Raw genomic sequence first — 10,774 nt, forward strand, 5'->3', positions numbered from 1 at the left:
CTACTAGCTACCTTATGATGACATAAATACCATATTTAGAAACCATTCTAGGGCAGCCAAAAAGAGAGGTAGGGGAAGTCAACTCTTAGCCAGTACCCCCTTATCTAGTTCATTCCTTAAAAACGAGCTTGCAAATCAGATGGAAGATTTCAAGAGCGAGAGAGACATACCATTGCCATGCAAATGGATACCTTGCGAATTCAAATGAAGCAAGAGGAAGCCGAGAGGGCTTTGGCCATCTTTTGTCCCAGGTGCACCAGAAAGCATCCTAGGAACCAATGTCCATTGCACTCTGTAGAAGTGTGTTTTGTCTGTGAAGAAGACCATCCTACGAATCAGTGCCCTTCCTTGTCTGGATTTAAAGCTATGTACCAAGGGGCTGAAGGAGCCACTAAACCAATCTACTTCATGAACCAAAGGAGGCCACATGGACCCATACCTTACCAGCAGGGAATTCAAGGGACATCCCAAACTTATTACAACCCCAATCAAGCCACTTTCATGCCTTCTTGAGGTCCCCCTGCTCATCCTTCCTGGTCCACACCCCCTCCTTGGTCATATCCTCCTCAATAACATACTCAACCAGCTACTCACTCATTTCATTCTCACACTTAGCCACAACCTCAGTGGAATGCACCTCATCAGGGGTGGAGGCCCTAATACAACTCTCCTCCCTCTCTTTTTCCTCCACCACCTGCTTAACCACAACCATTACCTCCTGCTCCTCCAAGACAACCCCAAATACCTGCTCAACCGAACCCGAACCCCAATAACAGACAAACCTAGCAGGTATATACTGGAGAAACAACATGCCCTACCTATGTTGTGGAGATTCAGGAGATCAACCTACGATCTGGGAAGGTCCTCCCAGATAGCCAACCTCCTCCTAAGGAGGACGAGGAAGAGAAACAGGAAAGTGAACCCAAAGCCATTCCACCCTTTCCTGAGAGACTAACTGGAACCACACAACCAAACCCAGAAGAAACTGAACTTCTAGGAGAACTTAAACAATTATGTGTGAAAATACCACTTCTCTAGGCCATAAAAGATGTACCAATATACAATAAGTTGATCAAAGAGAAGTGTTTTAGGCACCCAGGCAGGCGCAAGAGAGATGCCCCAACTATCAATGTCATAGGACAATTGTCTGACCTGATGTTGGGACAGATAATCTATCCAAAATATCTGGACCCTAGGAGTCCTGTAGTCGATGTCCACATAAATGGCACCATAAACCCCACACTTTGATTGATCTATGGGCTGCCATTAACGTAATGACTAGGGACACTATGCTCAAACTCAACCTTCAGAGCTCCCCAAGAAAGACCTCAACAGTACTGCAGTTGGCAGATCGGTCCACTGTGACTCATGAGGGGATTGTGGAAGATGTCATGGTCTCCATTGATTCCTGGGAGTACCCTGCTAACTTCTTGGTCCTTCAGCCAAAGGCAAAACTCACTGGGTATCCCCTCATCTTGGGAAGGCCTTGGTTAGCTACTGCAAATGCTTACATCAGTTGTCGAGCTGGGAGCATGACCATAAAAAATGGGCATATGTTCAAACAACTAGTCCTATATCCTCCTGCCCAACCTCTGCTAGAACATGACTTACCTCTCTAGTTGGAGGAGGAAGATGAAGGTGAAGTCTACTCTACACCATTGTTCACAGTGGAAGCCACCAGGGGAGGTCCTCAAACCGAGGATGATCTTATTGAGAATTTGATTCAAAATCCACCCCCCAGTGTGCTGCCATTAGAAGAGTTTGTGGAAGAAACCCAAGCCAATGCTTTAGTTGATCTCTGTGTGGCTGATCTGACCTCTCTCTGAGTTAAGAATGTGGAATTTGGCCCTGAAAGAACCTTGAAGATCAACTCATCCCTATCCACCTCTCAAGAGGAAGAGTTGTGTAGCTTATTGAACAACCATTTGGATGGTTTTGCTTGGAGATATAAGGAGATGAAAGGAGTCCATCCTTTTGTCTACACCCATCACATCTACATTAAAGAGGATTGTAAACTAGTCAGGCAGCCTCAAAAGAGGATGAATCTGGCCCTTAATGTTATGAAACTAGCTCACAAAAAGATAGAAAAGATAGATCAACGCCTTAGAATTCAGCCTCTTCGTGGGGGAAACCTCCTTTACATTACACAAATGAATGATTCTTTGATGATTCAAATGACAAAAGCTCCTTTTTATATATAGGAGTCTAAGGAGTCACAATATAACCCAGCCGACCTAACAATAATAATATAAAGGCACAAAAATAACAATAGAGGGATTCTATGGGGCACAGTAATAACAATATGGGGACCATAGTGGCACAACAATATTAATAAGGGATACAACTATAATAGTAATGGGGTAATCACCAGTATTATAGGGACCTAACATGCCCCTCTCCTTGAAAAAAGTGTTGTCCTCAACGCTTGAGTAGTTCTGGATGCTTCTGCATAAAATTCTCATCCTCCCATGTGGAATCTTCAGCGGATAAGTTCTTCCACTTGATGAGATACTCCTAAATTGATTGATATCGTAGTTGTCGAGTTCTTGTTTCTGTTACTGCTTCCGGTTCCAATATAATTTTTCCTTCCTCGTCAAGTTCTGGCAATATTGTTTGAACTAGGAGCTTGTCGCCTATAACCTTCTTTAAACATGAAACATGGAAAACTAGGTGCACTCGAGAAGCTGCAGGAAGCTCCAAATGCCATAGTACCAATCTTTTGCAACACCTTGTACGGACCATAATACTTTGGTGATAATTTATTATCCTTCTTAGCTTGCTTGAGGGACATTTGTTTATATGGTTGTAGCTGTAGGAATACCCAATCACCTACATCAAAACTTCTTTCGGTTCGATGTTGATCTGCCTGTTGTTTCATTCTATTCTGTGCCAACACGAGGTTATCCTTTAAGAGTTGGAGGACTTGTTTTTGATGCTCGATGTGATGTTCCACTGCTTGAACCTTAGAAATTTCTCTTAAATATGATGTGATGGATGGTGGCTGATATCCATAAAGTGCCATAAATGGGGTCATTTTTGTTGCTGTATGGAAGGAAGTGTTATACAACCATTCAGCCAGAGGCAACCATTTGACCCATTGTGTTTTTTTATCAGATACAAAGCAACGAAGATATCCTTCCAAACATTTGTTTACTATCTCAGTTTTCCCATCAGATTAAGGATGATAAGATGAGCTATGAGCTAACTGAGTACCGAGACAAGAAAATAATTTTGTCCAAAAATTTCCAGTGAAAATGGGATCCCTATCACTTACAATAATCTTTGGGTTTCCATGTAGCTTTTCAATTGTTTCCATAAATGCAGTAGAAACTGTACTGGCTTTAAATGGATGTGATAATGCACAAAAGTGTGCATACTTGGTAAGTTTGTCAACTACCACCATGATGACACTCTTTCCCTCAGACTTGGGTAAACCTGTGATAAAATCCATTGAAACCTCCTCCCAATGTTGGTTTGGAATGGATAAAGGTTGTAATAGACCCGGGGTCTTAATTGTTTCAACTTTATTTTGTTGGCAAACCAAACATTCTGCCACAAACTTTTGAATATCCGATTTAAGGCCATGCCAAAAGAATTCCTTCTTAACGCTGTGGTAAGTTTTTAAAAATCCTGAGTGCCCTCCTAAGGGAGAAGTGTGCAACTCCATAAGAATATTTTGCTTGAGTTGGGAATTCTCACAGAGGTATAAGCGATCTTTGTACCATAACGAAACATTTTGCCAGCTAAATGTATTAGATCTACTGGAATCTTGTTGTAACTTTCGAATAAGTGCCCACACTTCTTCATCATTCTTCCATTCCTCCCTTGCTTCGTTTATCCAATCTGGTTGGATAATAGAAATGGCGCACAACAATGCTTCCACATCCTCATCCTTTCTTGAGAGTGTATCTGCCACCACATTTTGCTTCCCTTTTTTGTAGATGATTTCAAAGTCATAACCCAACATCTTTGTGACCCACTTTTGTTGCTCTTCAGAGGATAATCTTTGTTCTAAAAAATATTTAAGGCTATCATGATCCGTTTTTACCTTGAAGTGTCTTCCCATTAGGTAGGGTCGCCATTTCTTAAGTGCATGTAGTATTGCCAACATTTCCTTCTCATAAATAGCTTTTTGTAAAAACTTTCCCTTGATTGGAAAACTTTCAAAAGAAATGGGTCTTTCATCTTGCATTAAAATAGCACCAATTCCATTTCCTGAAGCATCACATTCCACAATAAAGGTTTTTGTGAAGTCCGGTGTAACTAAGACCGGTGCTTGGCACATTACCTCTTCAAGATGTTCAAAGGCCTTTGCTACTTCTGGAGTCCATGAAAATGCATCTTTCTTCAGTAATGTTGTTAGAGGTGATGCTATTCTCCCATAATTCTTAACAAAGTTGCGATAATATCCTGTCAACCCGAGAAATCCTCGCAGATGCTTTATGGATGTGGGGATTTTCCATTCCTTAATGGCTAATTTTGCTAGGGTCTACCTTAACTCCTTCATGAGATACAATATGACCCAGATATTTCACCTCTTGTACTCCAAAGAAACATTTGGATCTTTTTGCATATAATTGTTTCTCCTCCAATAGTTGTAGCACCATGTCAACATGTTCAACATGATCCTTCCAAGACTTGCTATAGATTAGTATATCATCAAAAAATACTAACACAAAATTTTCTACGGAAGGGTTTGAAAATGGAATTCATCAGACCTTGAAATGTAGAGGGTGCATTAGTAAGGCCAAAAGGCATGACCAAAAATTCATAATGACCCTCATGAGTTCTAAATGTTGTTTTCAAAATTTCTTTAGTCTTCATTCTGATTTGATGATATCTTGAACGAAGATCCAACTTGGTGAAGTAAATTGATCCATGCAATTCATCCAGTAATTCACCAATGGCAGGAATGGGAAACTTATCTTTAATAGTGAGCTTGTTGAGCTCCCTATATTCTGGACACATGCACCATGATCCATCCTTCTTTTGCACCAATACTACTGGAGAAAATAAAGAACTTTGACTAGGTTGAATTATACCAACCTCTAGCATTTCTGCAACCATACATTCAATTTCACTCTTTTGGGCATAGGGATATCTGTACGGCCTGATGTTTGGAGGAACACTTCCTGGAGTCAGATGAATAGCATGATCATGATCACGAATAGGTGGGAGACCTTTGGGAGTCTCAAATACCTTAGAATGATTGTCCAATACTTTTTGGAGATCTGGAGAAATAGATGATTTCGATGTGGAAACATCTAGCAAACATAATTGTGCAATTGGACCTCTTTGTTCCTTTTTTAGAAGCTTTGTCATACCGTTAGAGTTGATTATCTTTCCCAGTTTCCCTACAATACCCCTTAATTCAACTTCCTTTCCTTCCACATAAAATTTCATGAAAAGTTATTGAAAATTAAAAGCTATTGTACCAAAGGATTGTAGCCATTGGACTCCTAGTACAACATCAGCACCTCCCATAGGAATGGAAAGCATTGGGCTAGTCAATACATATTATCCCATGGATAGCTTTATATTATGGCACTTTCCAAAGCAATTTATTGTTCCTCCATTTTCAACCATCACTTGACACTGGTGCTGGATATAGGAAACAATTCAATTCTTTTGCTACCTTACAATGAATAAAATTGTGGGTACTTACTAAATCAATCAACACTATTACCTTTTTCTTCTTGATTTGTCCTTCTATCTTGATGGTTTGAGGAGTGGTAATTCCAGCCAATGCATTACAAGATATGGTCGTATTCATTTCTTCTTTATCTAGGCTTTGTTCTTGGAGTATATCCTCTTCTTTTGACCTTTCTTGCTCCTTTTCTTCTTCCTCTTCACAATCTATGTAGAATAATTTCTTCTCAGCACACTTATGAACATTAGTGTATTTGCTATCACAACTGTAACAAAGCCCTTTTGCTCTTTTTTCTTCCAATTGTTGTGGTGTCAACCTTATACGTTGTGGAAGACTAGGGGCAATAATACTTCCATCTTTATAGTTGTGAGTGGTATGCTTCCTGGTTGCCATAATTTTGCTTTCCATTTTTCTTGCTAACCTAAATGCCTTCTCTAATGAATCAGGTTCCCAAAGGCGAACATCATGTTGGATATTATCCTTTAAAGTCCCTATGAACACAACAATCCAATGCTCCTCTGGAATATTTTTTACCCTTATGTTCAATTTTTGGAACTCCTCAATGTGCTCCATTATTGAACCCTTTTGTTTGAGACTTATCAATTGGCTAAAAAAAGTGTTGCTTTTTGTATCATCATAACATGCTGTCAATTCTTCCATAAAAATTTCTTAAGTGATAATTTTTTTACGAGAGCAAAGCCATTGATACCATATAAACTGATTTGGTTCCAAATATAAAGTTGCAATACGTACCTTTTGTGTGTTTTGCACATTATTGAGATCGAAAAATTGCTCCATCTCTAATATCCATGTTGCGGGATCCTTGCCATCAAACTTCCTCATATCGATTTTTGGAATATGATGGGTCTTCGATCCAACATTAGAGTCTATGAAATCATGATTAACATTTCTTTTGTTCGCATCATGAGTTTCCTTTACTACCCTTTCACCATTAGTAAGTATTTCTTGTAGAAAATTTGTCAAATCTGTCTTCAAATCTATCTTCAAATCGTCAATCTTAGCTTCCACACCATTCATCTTAGCTTCCATGCCCTTTATCTTAGATTCCACGCCATCTATCTTAGCTTCTGTTAGCTTTTGTGACAGTGAAATTTGTTGCACTTGGTCTTGTAATTTTGATATATCATGTAGCATTTCTTCCTCTTCTTCATGAGTCATGCTAGAGCTTTCAGGTTGCTTACTAGGTGTTTGCATTTTCTTTCCTCAGGGCATCAGTTACTGATAATAATTCTCTACTATGCCCTTTGAATTCCTTCAAAATGATTTTTCAAACCAAGCTTAAGCAAAAATTTAAAAAAATTCTACACACCTTTTTTCACTTTGTAGGAGCTCGATATTGCCTTTGATGTATCTCTGTAATTTTGGATCATCTAGTTCTGAAATTGCAACTTGTAGTAGCCCTCTATGTCCTCTTTCCAATGCCACCAGTCTGATCCCAATTGGATTCTCCAAGGAAGAGTTATGCCAAATCTCCCACAGTGACTTGATTATAGACTAGTTCAGTAGAGCGAACTTGTACAACATGCCACGTGTCCCCGTTTTGACCTTGGCTCTTAAAAATATATACAAGAAACTACAGTCCATTCTCTTTATGTACCTTCTTATGAAATTTCAATCCGATGCTCAAAGAGAAAGTTATGACGATTTTCCCCAGGTCACCTATTTGGAATGTAATTCAGGAGTCTACAAAAATACGAACTTCCTCAAATCATATCTCCGAAAATATAGCACGAAAAGCTCTGAAATTCAAACCCGAGATTTAGTGAAATCTCATCTCAAATGGGTTTTTTTTAGCTTCTGAAACATCGCAGAAAAAAATTTATAGCGAAAATGCCACAATGACCTATTTGGAGGAGCGAAACCCTAGAATCCAAAGCTCTGATACCAAATGTTATGAAACCAGCTCACAAAAAGATAGAAAAGATTTATCAACGCCTTAGAATTCAGCCTCTTCGAGGAGGAAACCTCCTTTACATTACACAAATGAATGATTCTTTGATGATTCAAATGACAAAACCTCCTTTCTATATAGGAGTCTGAGGAGTCACAATATAACCCAGCCGACCTAACAATAATAATATAAAGGCACAAAAATAACAATAGAGGGATTCTATGGGGCACAGTAATAACAATATGGGGACCATAGGGGCATAACAATATTAATAAGGGATACAAATACAATAGTAATGGAGTAATCACTAGTATTATAGGGACCTAACACTTAAGGACATTGTCAAAGAAATACTGCAAAAGTTGTTGGATGTAGGATTCATCTACCCCATCTCTGACAGTGAGTGGGTTTCTCCTTTGGTGCTTGTGCCCAAGAAAAACGGGAAGTGGAGAATCTGTGTAGATTATCGAGAACTTAACAAAGCCACCAAGAAGGACCATTTCCCTTTGCCTTTCATAGATCAAGTGTTAGATGGCCTGGCAGGGAAGAAGTTCTTTTCCTTCCTAGATGGGTTTAGCGGGTACAATCAGATCCAAATCAGCCCAGAAGACCAAGATAAGACCACTTTCACTTGTCCATGGGGTACCTTTGCCTACCAGGTCCTTCCCTTTGGGTTATGCAATGCTCCTGCCACTTTCCAGAGAGCAGTACTGAGTATATTCGCTGAGCTGGTTCATGATTCAGTGGAAATCTATATGGATGACTTTACCCCTTATGGTTCTAACTTCCAAGAAGCAGCATAGACACTTCTCAATAGAATACTTAATTATGTCATAATATATTCTATGAACCAAACTCTATCTTTATTAGCAAATAATTTCCACTCAAAAAAATGATGTGGGAGACCAATCTGACCAAAGGGATGTATTAAGAGTGGACCTTAGGATCATTGAAATAGATATGAAATGTTATAATAACTAATATTATTGTTTCAGTCCTTTTAATGTAAGCATAAACTTAATTGAATGTGTGAATTAGTGAGTTCAATGCTTATATATTTCAGCCTGATTGTTTCTTCATCACCTGGTCATGAATCGTATACAACGAGGAGATATGTAGAGTCTCTAATTTCATTCAAGGGCTTTAATCCTTAGTTGTTCCAAGGGCGAACAATAAAAAAGGTGGTATTGAATTATTTATGAACTCCAATGAACTCCAATCTTCCAAAAATGAAGGTCAAATGCATCAATATTTTTCTTCGCTGGTTTGATGCAATTTAGTCACTAAGATGTTGTGATGACTTTTGTGTTTTAGAATTCTTCTTGTAGAAATGAGAACAAGTGCCAAACACACATAAAAATTTCACAAACCAGAGTTGTTTCAGGGCTCCATTGTTAAGCACTTCAGACTTGACTTGGTAATATATATATATATATATATATATATAAACATTTCACCAAGAATATGTAAATGAACCCATATCCTTTCTCATCTAAGCTCCCATAGAAACAAGGATTTGATCTACTTTGTTGGTCTCTTAAATAAATTATAGATCTAACTCTTCAAGATTAATGTCAAAATCCAAATTCTTCACACGAGGCTTAGGAAAGTCCTTGTCGTTCCTTCATCACAACAACAATGATTCTCTATATAGCATCCAAAATCAACCTTTCCTTTTGCACAGGCCTGTAAAGTTCTTTACAACCTTTTGATAACAAATTTTTGTCTCAAAAACCCCTTTGCAATTTCAATGAGACCACAAAGTTGAGACCTTTGAAAATTTAAAGAATTAGATCTTTATTTCTTTTGTTCCTTTGCAAGTATAATCCATAGAGATATTAAGCGTTCAAGGTTTCTTTTCTCCAAGTACATGAGTTACCTTTTTATTGGTTCTTGAGGACCCATTTAACTTTCATGCGGGCCAAAATATAAAGATAAATACTTAGGAATTTGCACAGAAGTAGGATTGTGAGACCATAAGTCTTGTTCATGATTTTGGTTAAATCCGTTGACAAGTCTTCACCATAGATGCTCATAGATCTACAATGAAAGAAAGAAAAATCCTAATCCCAATAGAAAATATGAACCAAAATCCCAGAAATCATTCAGATCTTCTTCCTTCCATATTAATCTACAAAAATTTCTGAAGGTCGCAAAACCTCTTTATGTCAGACAGGCATCAAACACACATTGATTAGTGTTTGATACACTTCACAATTGATGAGGAATGATGATTTTACATAGTTTTTGAAAATGCTGCAAAAATATATTGCACCATTGTGATCCTTGCACAATTATGTTAAAATGAGTATAAATTTTACTATATCCAGTCACTTGCAATTTTGGCCCCTAAGGGAATATTCAAGATTCCACAAAATATTTTGCATGTGAATATTTTAGGGAACATTCCTTGTGGTTATTCCCTAGGAATATTCCTTCTCGATCCATGTTCCTACAATAGGGTTCCACTTGGAAGGTTCTCATTCTCATAGTTCCACTATTCTGAGTTCTAACCTTCGCCCTCAAATCACTCTTCGACCCCGCGTCAAATGAGATGGCATGTTCAAATACTTTCTTGTCGGTGGACATTCTAATTTCTACCCATTTGGTGGGTTGGTTGGACTTTTTAATTGAAGGTGTTCATTGGTTGGTGTCCTAGGTTCAAAACCTGTAAGCCTACCCAATTTTGTTTTATTGTTATTTTAATCAAAAGTCACCTATCTATTGTTTAAAAATTAGTTGTAACACCAGCATAATGGTCTTCCATGGTCATGTTTGATTACCTAATGGTATATAACATAAACCATTAACCACCACTATTTAAATTTGAAGCCTTTGTCATGGAAATAAACCATAATCATTGTTGTTTGTACCGCTGACCATTTTGATGTTTGAAATCGTCGTTTGGTGGAACCACCCGTTTATATAAAACCGTCGCGCTAATATAATTGTTGATTGTTGGCTGATTCAAAGCCGTCAAACATATTAAACCATAGTCGTTTAGAGTTTTGACAACCGCCGGATAAAATTAACCCATTTGGTTATATCTGACCATCTGAAACTCATCAATTAAATTTAGTGGAGTGGCCAGTTTTTGTAGACTCCACCAACCCTTTCATAAACAGTCAAACACAAATACGGTTGGCCATGATATAATATTAAGCCTTGTGGTTGTTGTGCAATGGCAAGCCATCAAAATTTTAGTAAGGATG

This window comes from Pinus tabuliformis, chromosome 6, assembly GCF_031772625.1.
Source record: "Pinus tabuliformis cultivar Carrire ecotype Pingquan chromosome 6, CPIR1, whole genome shotgun sequence".
Taxonomy (NCBI): Eukaryota; Viridiplantae; Streptophyta; class Pinopsida; order Pinales; family Pinaceae; genus Pinus; species Pinus tabuliformis.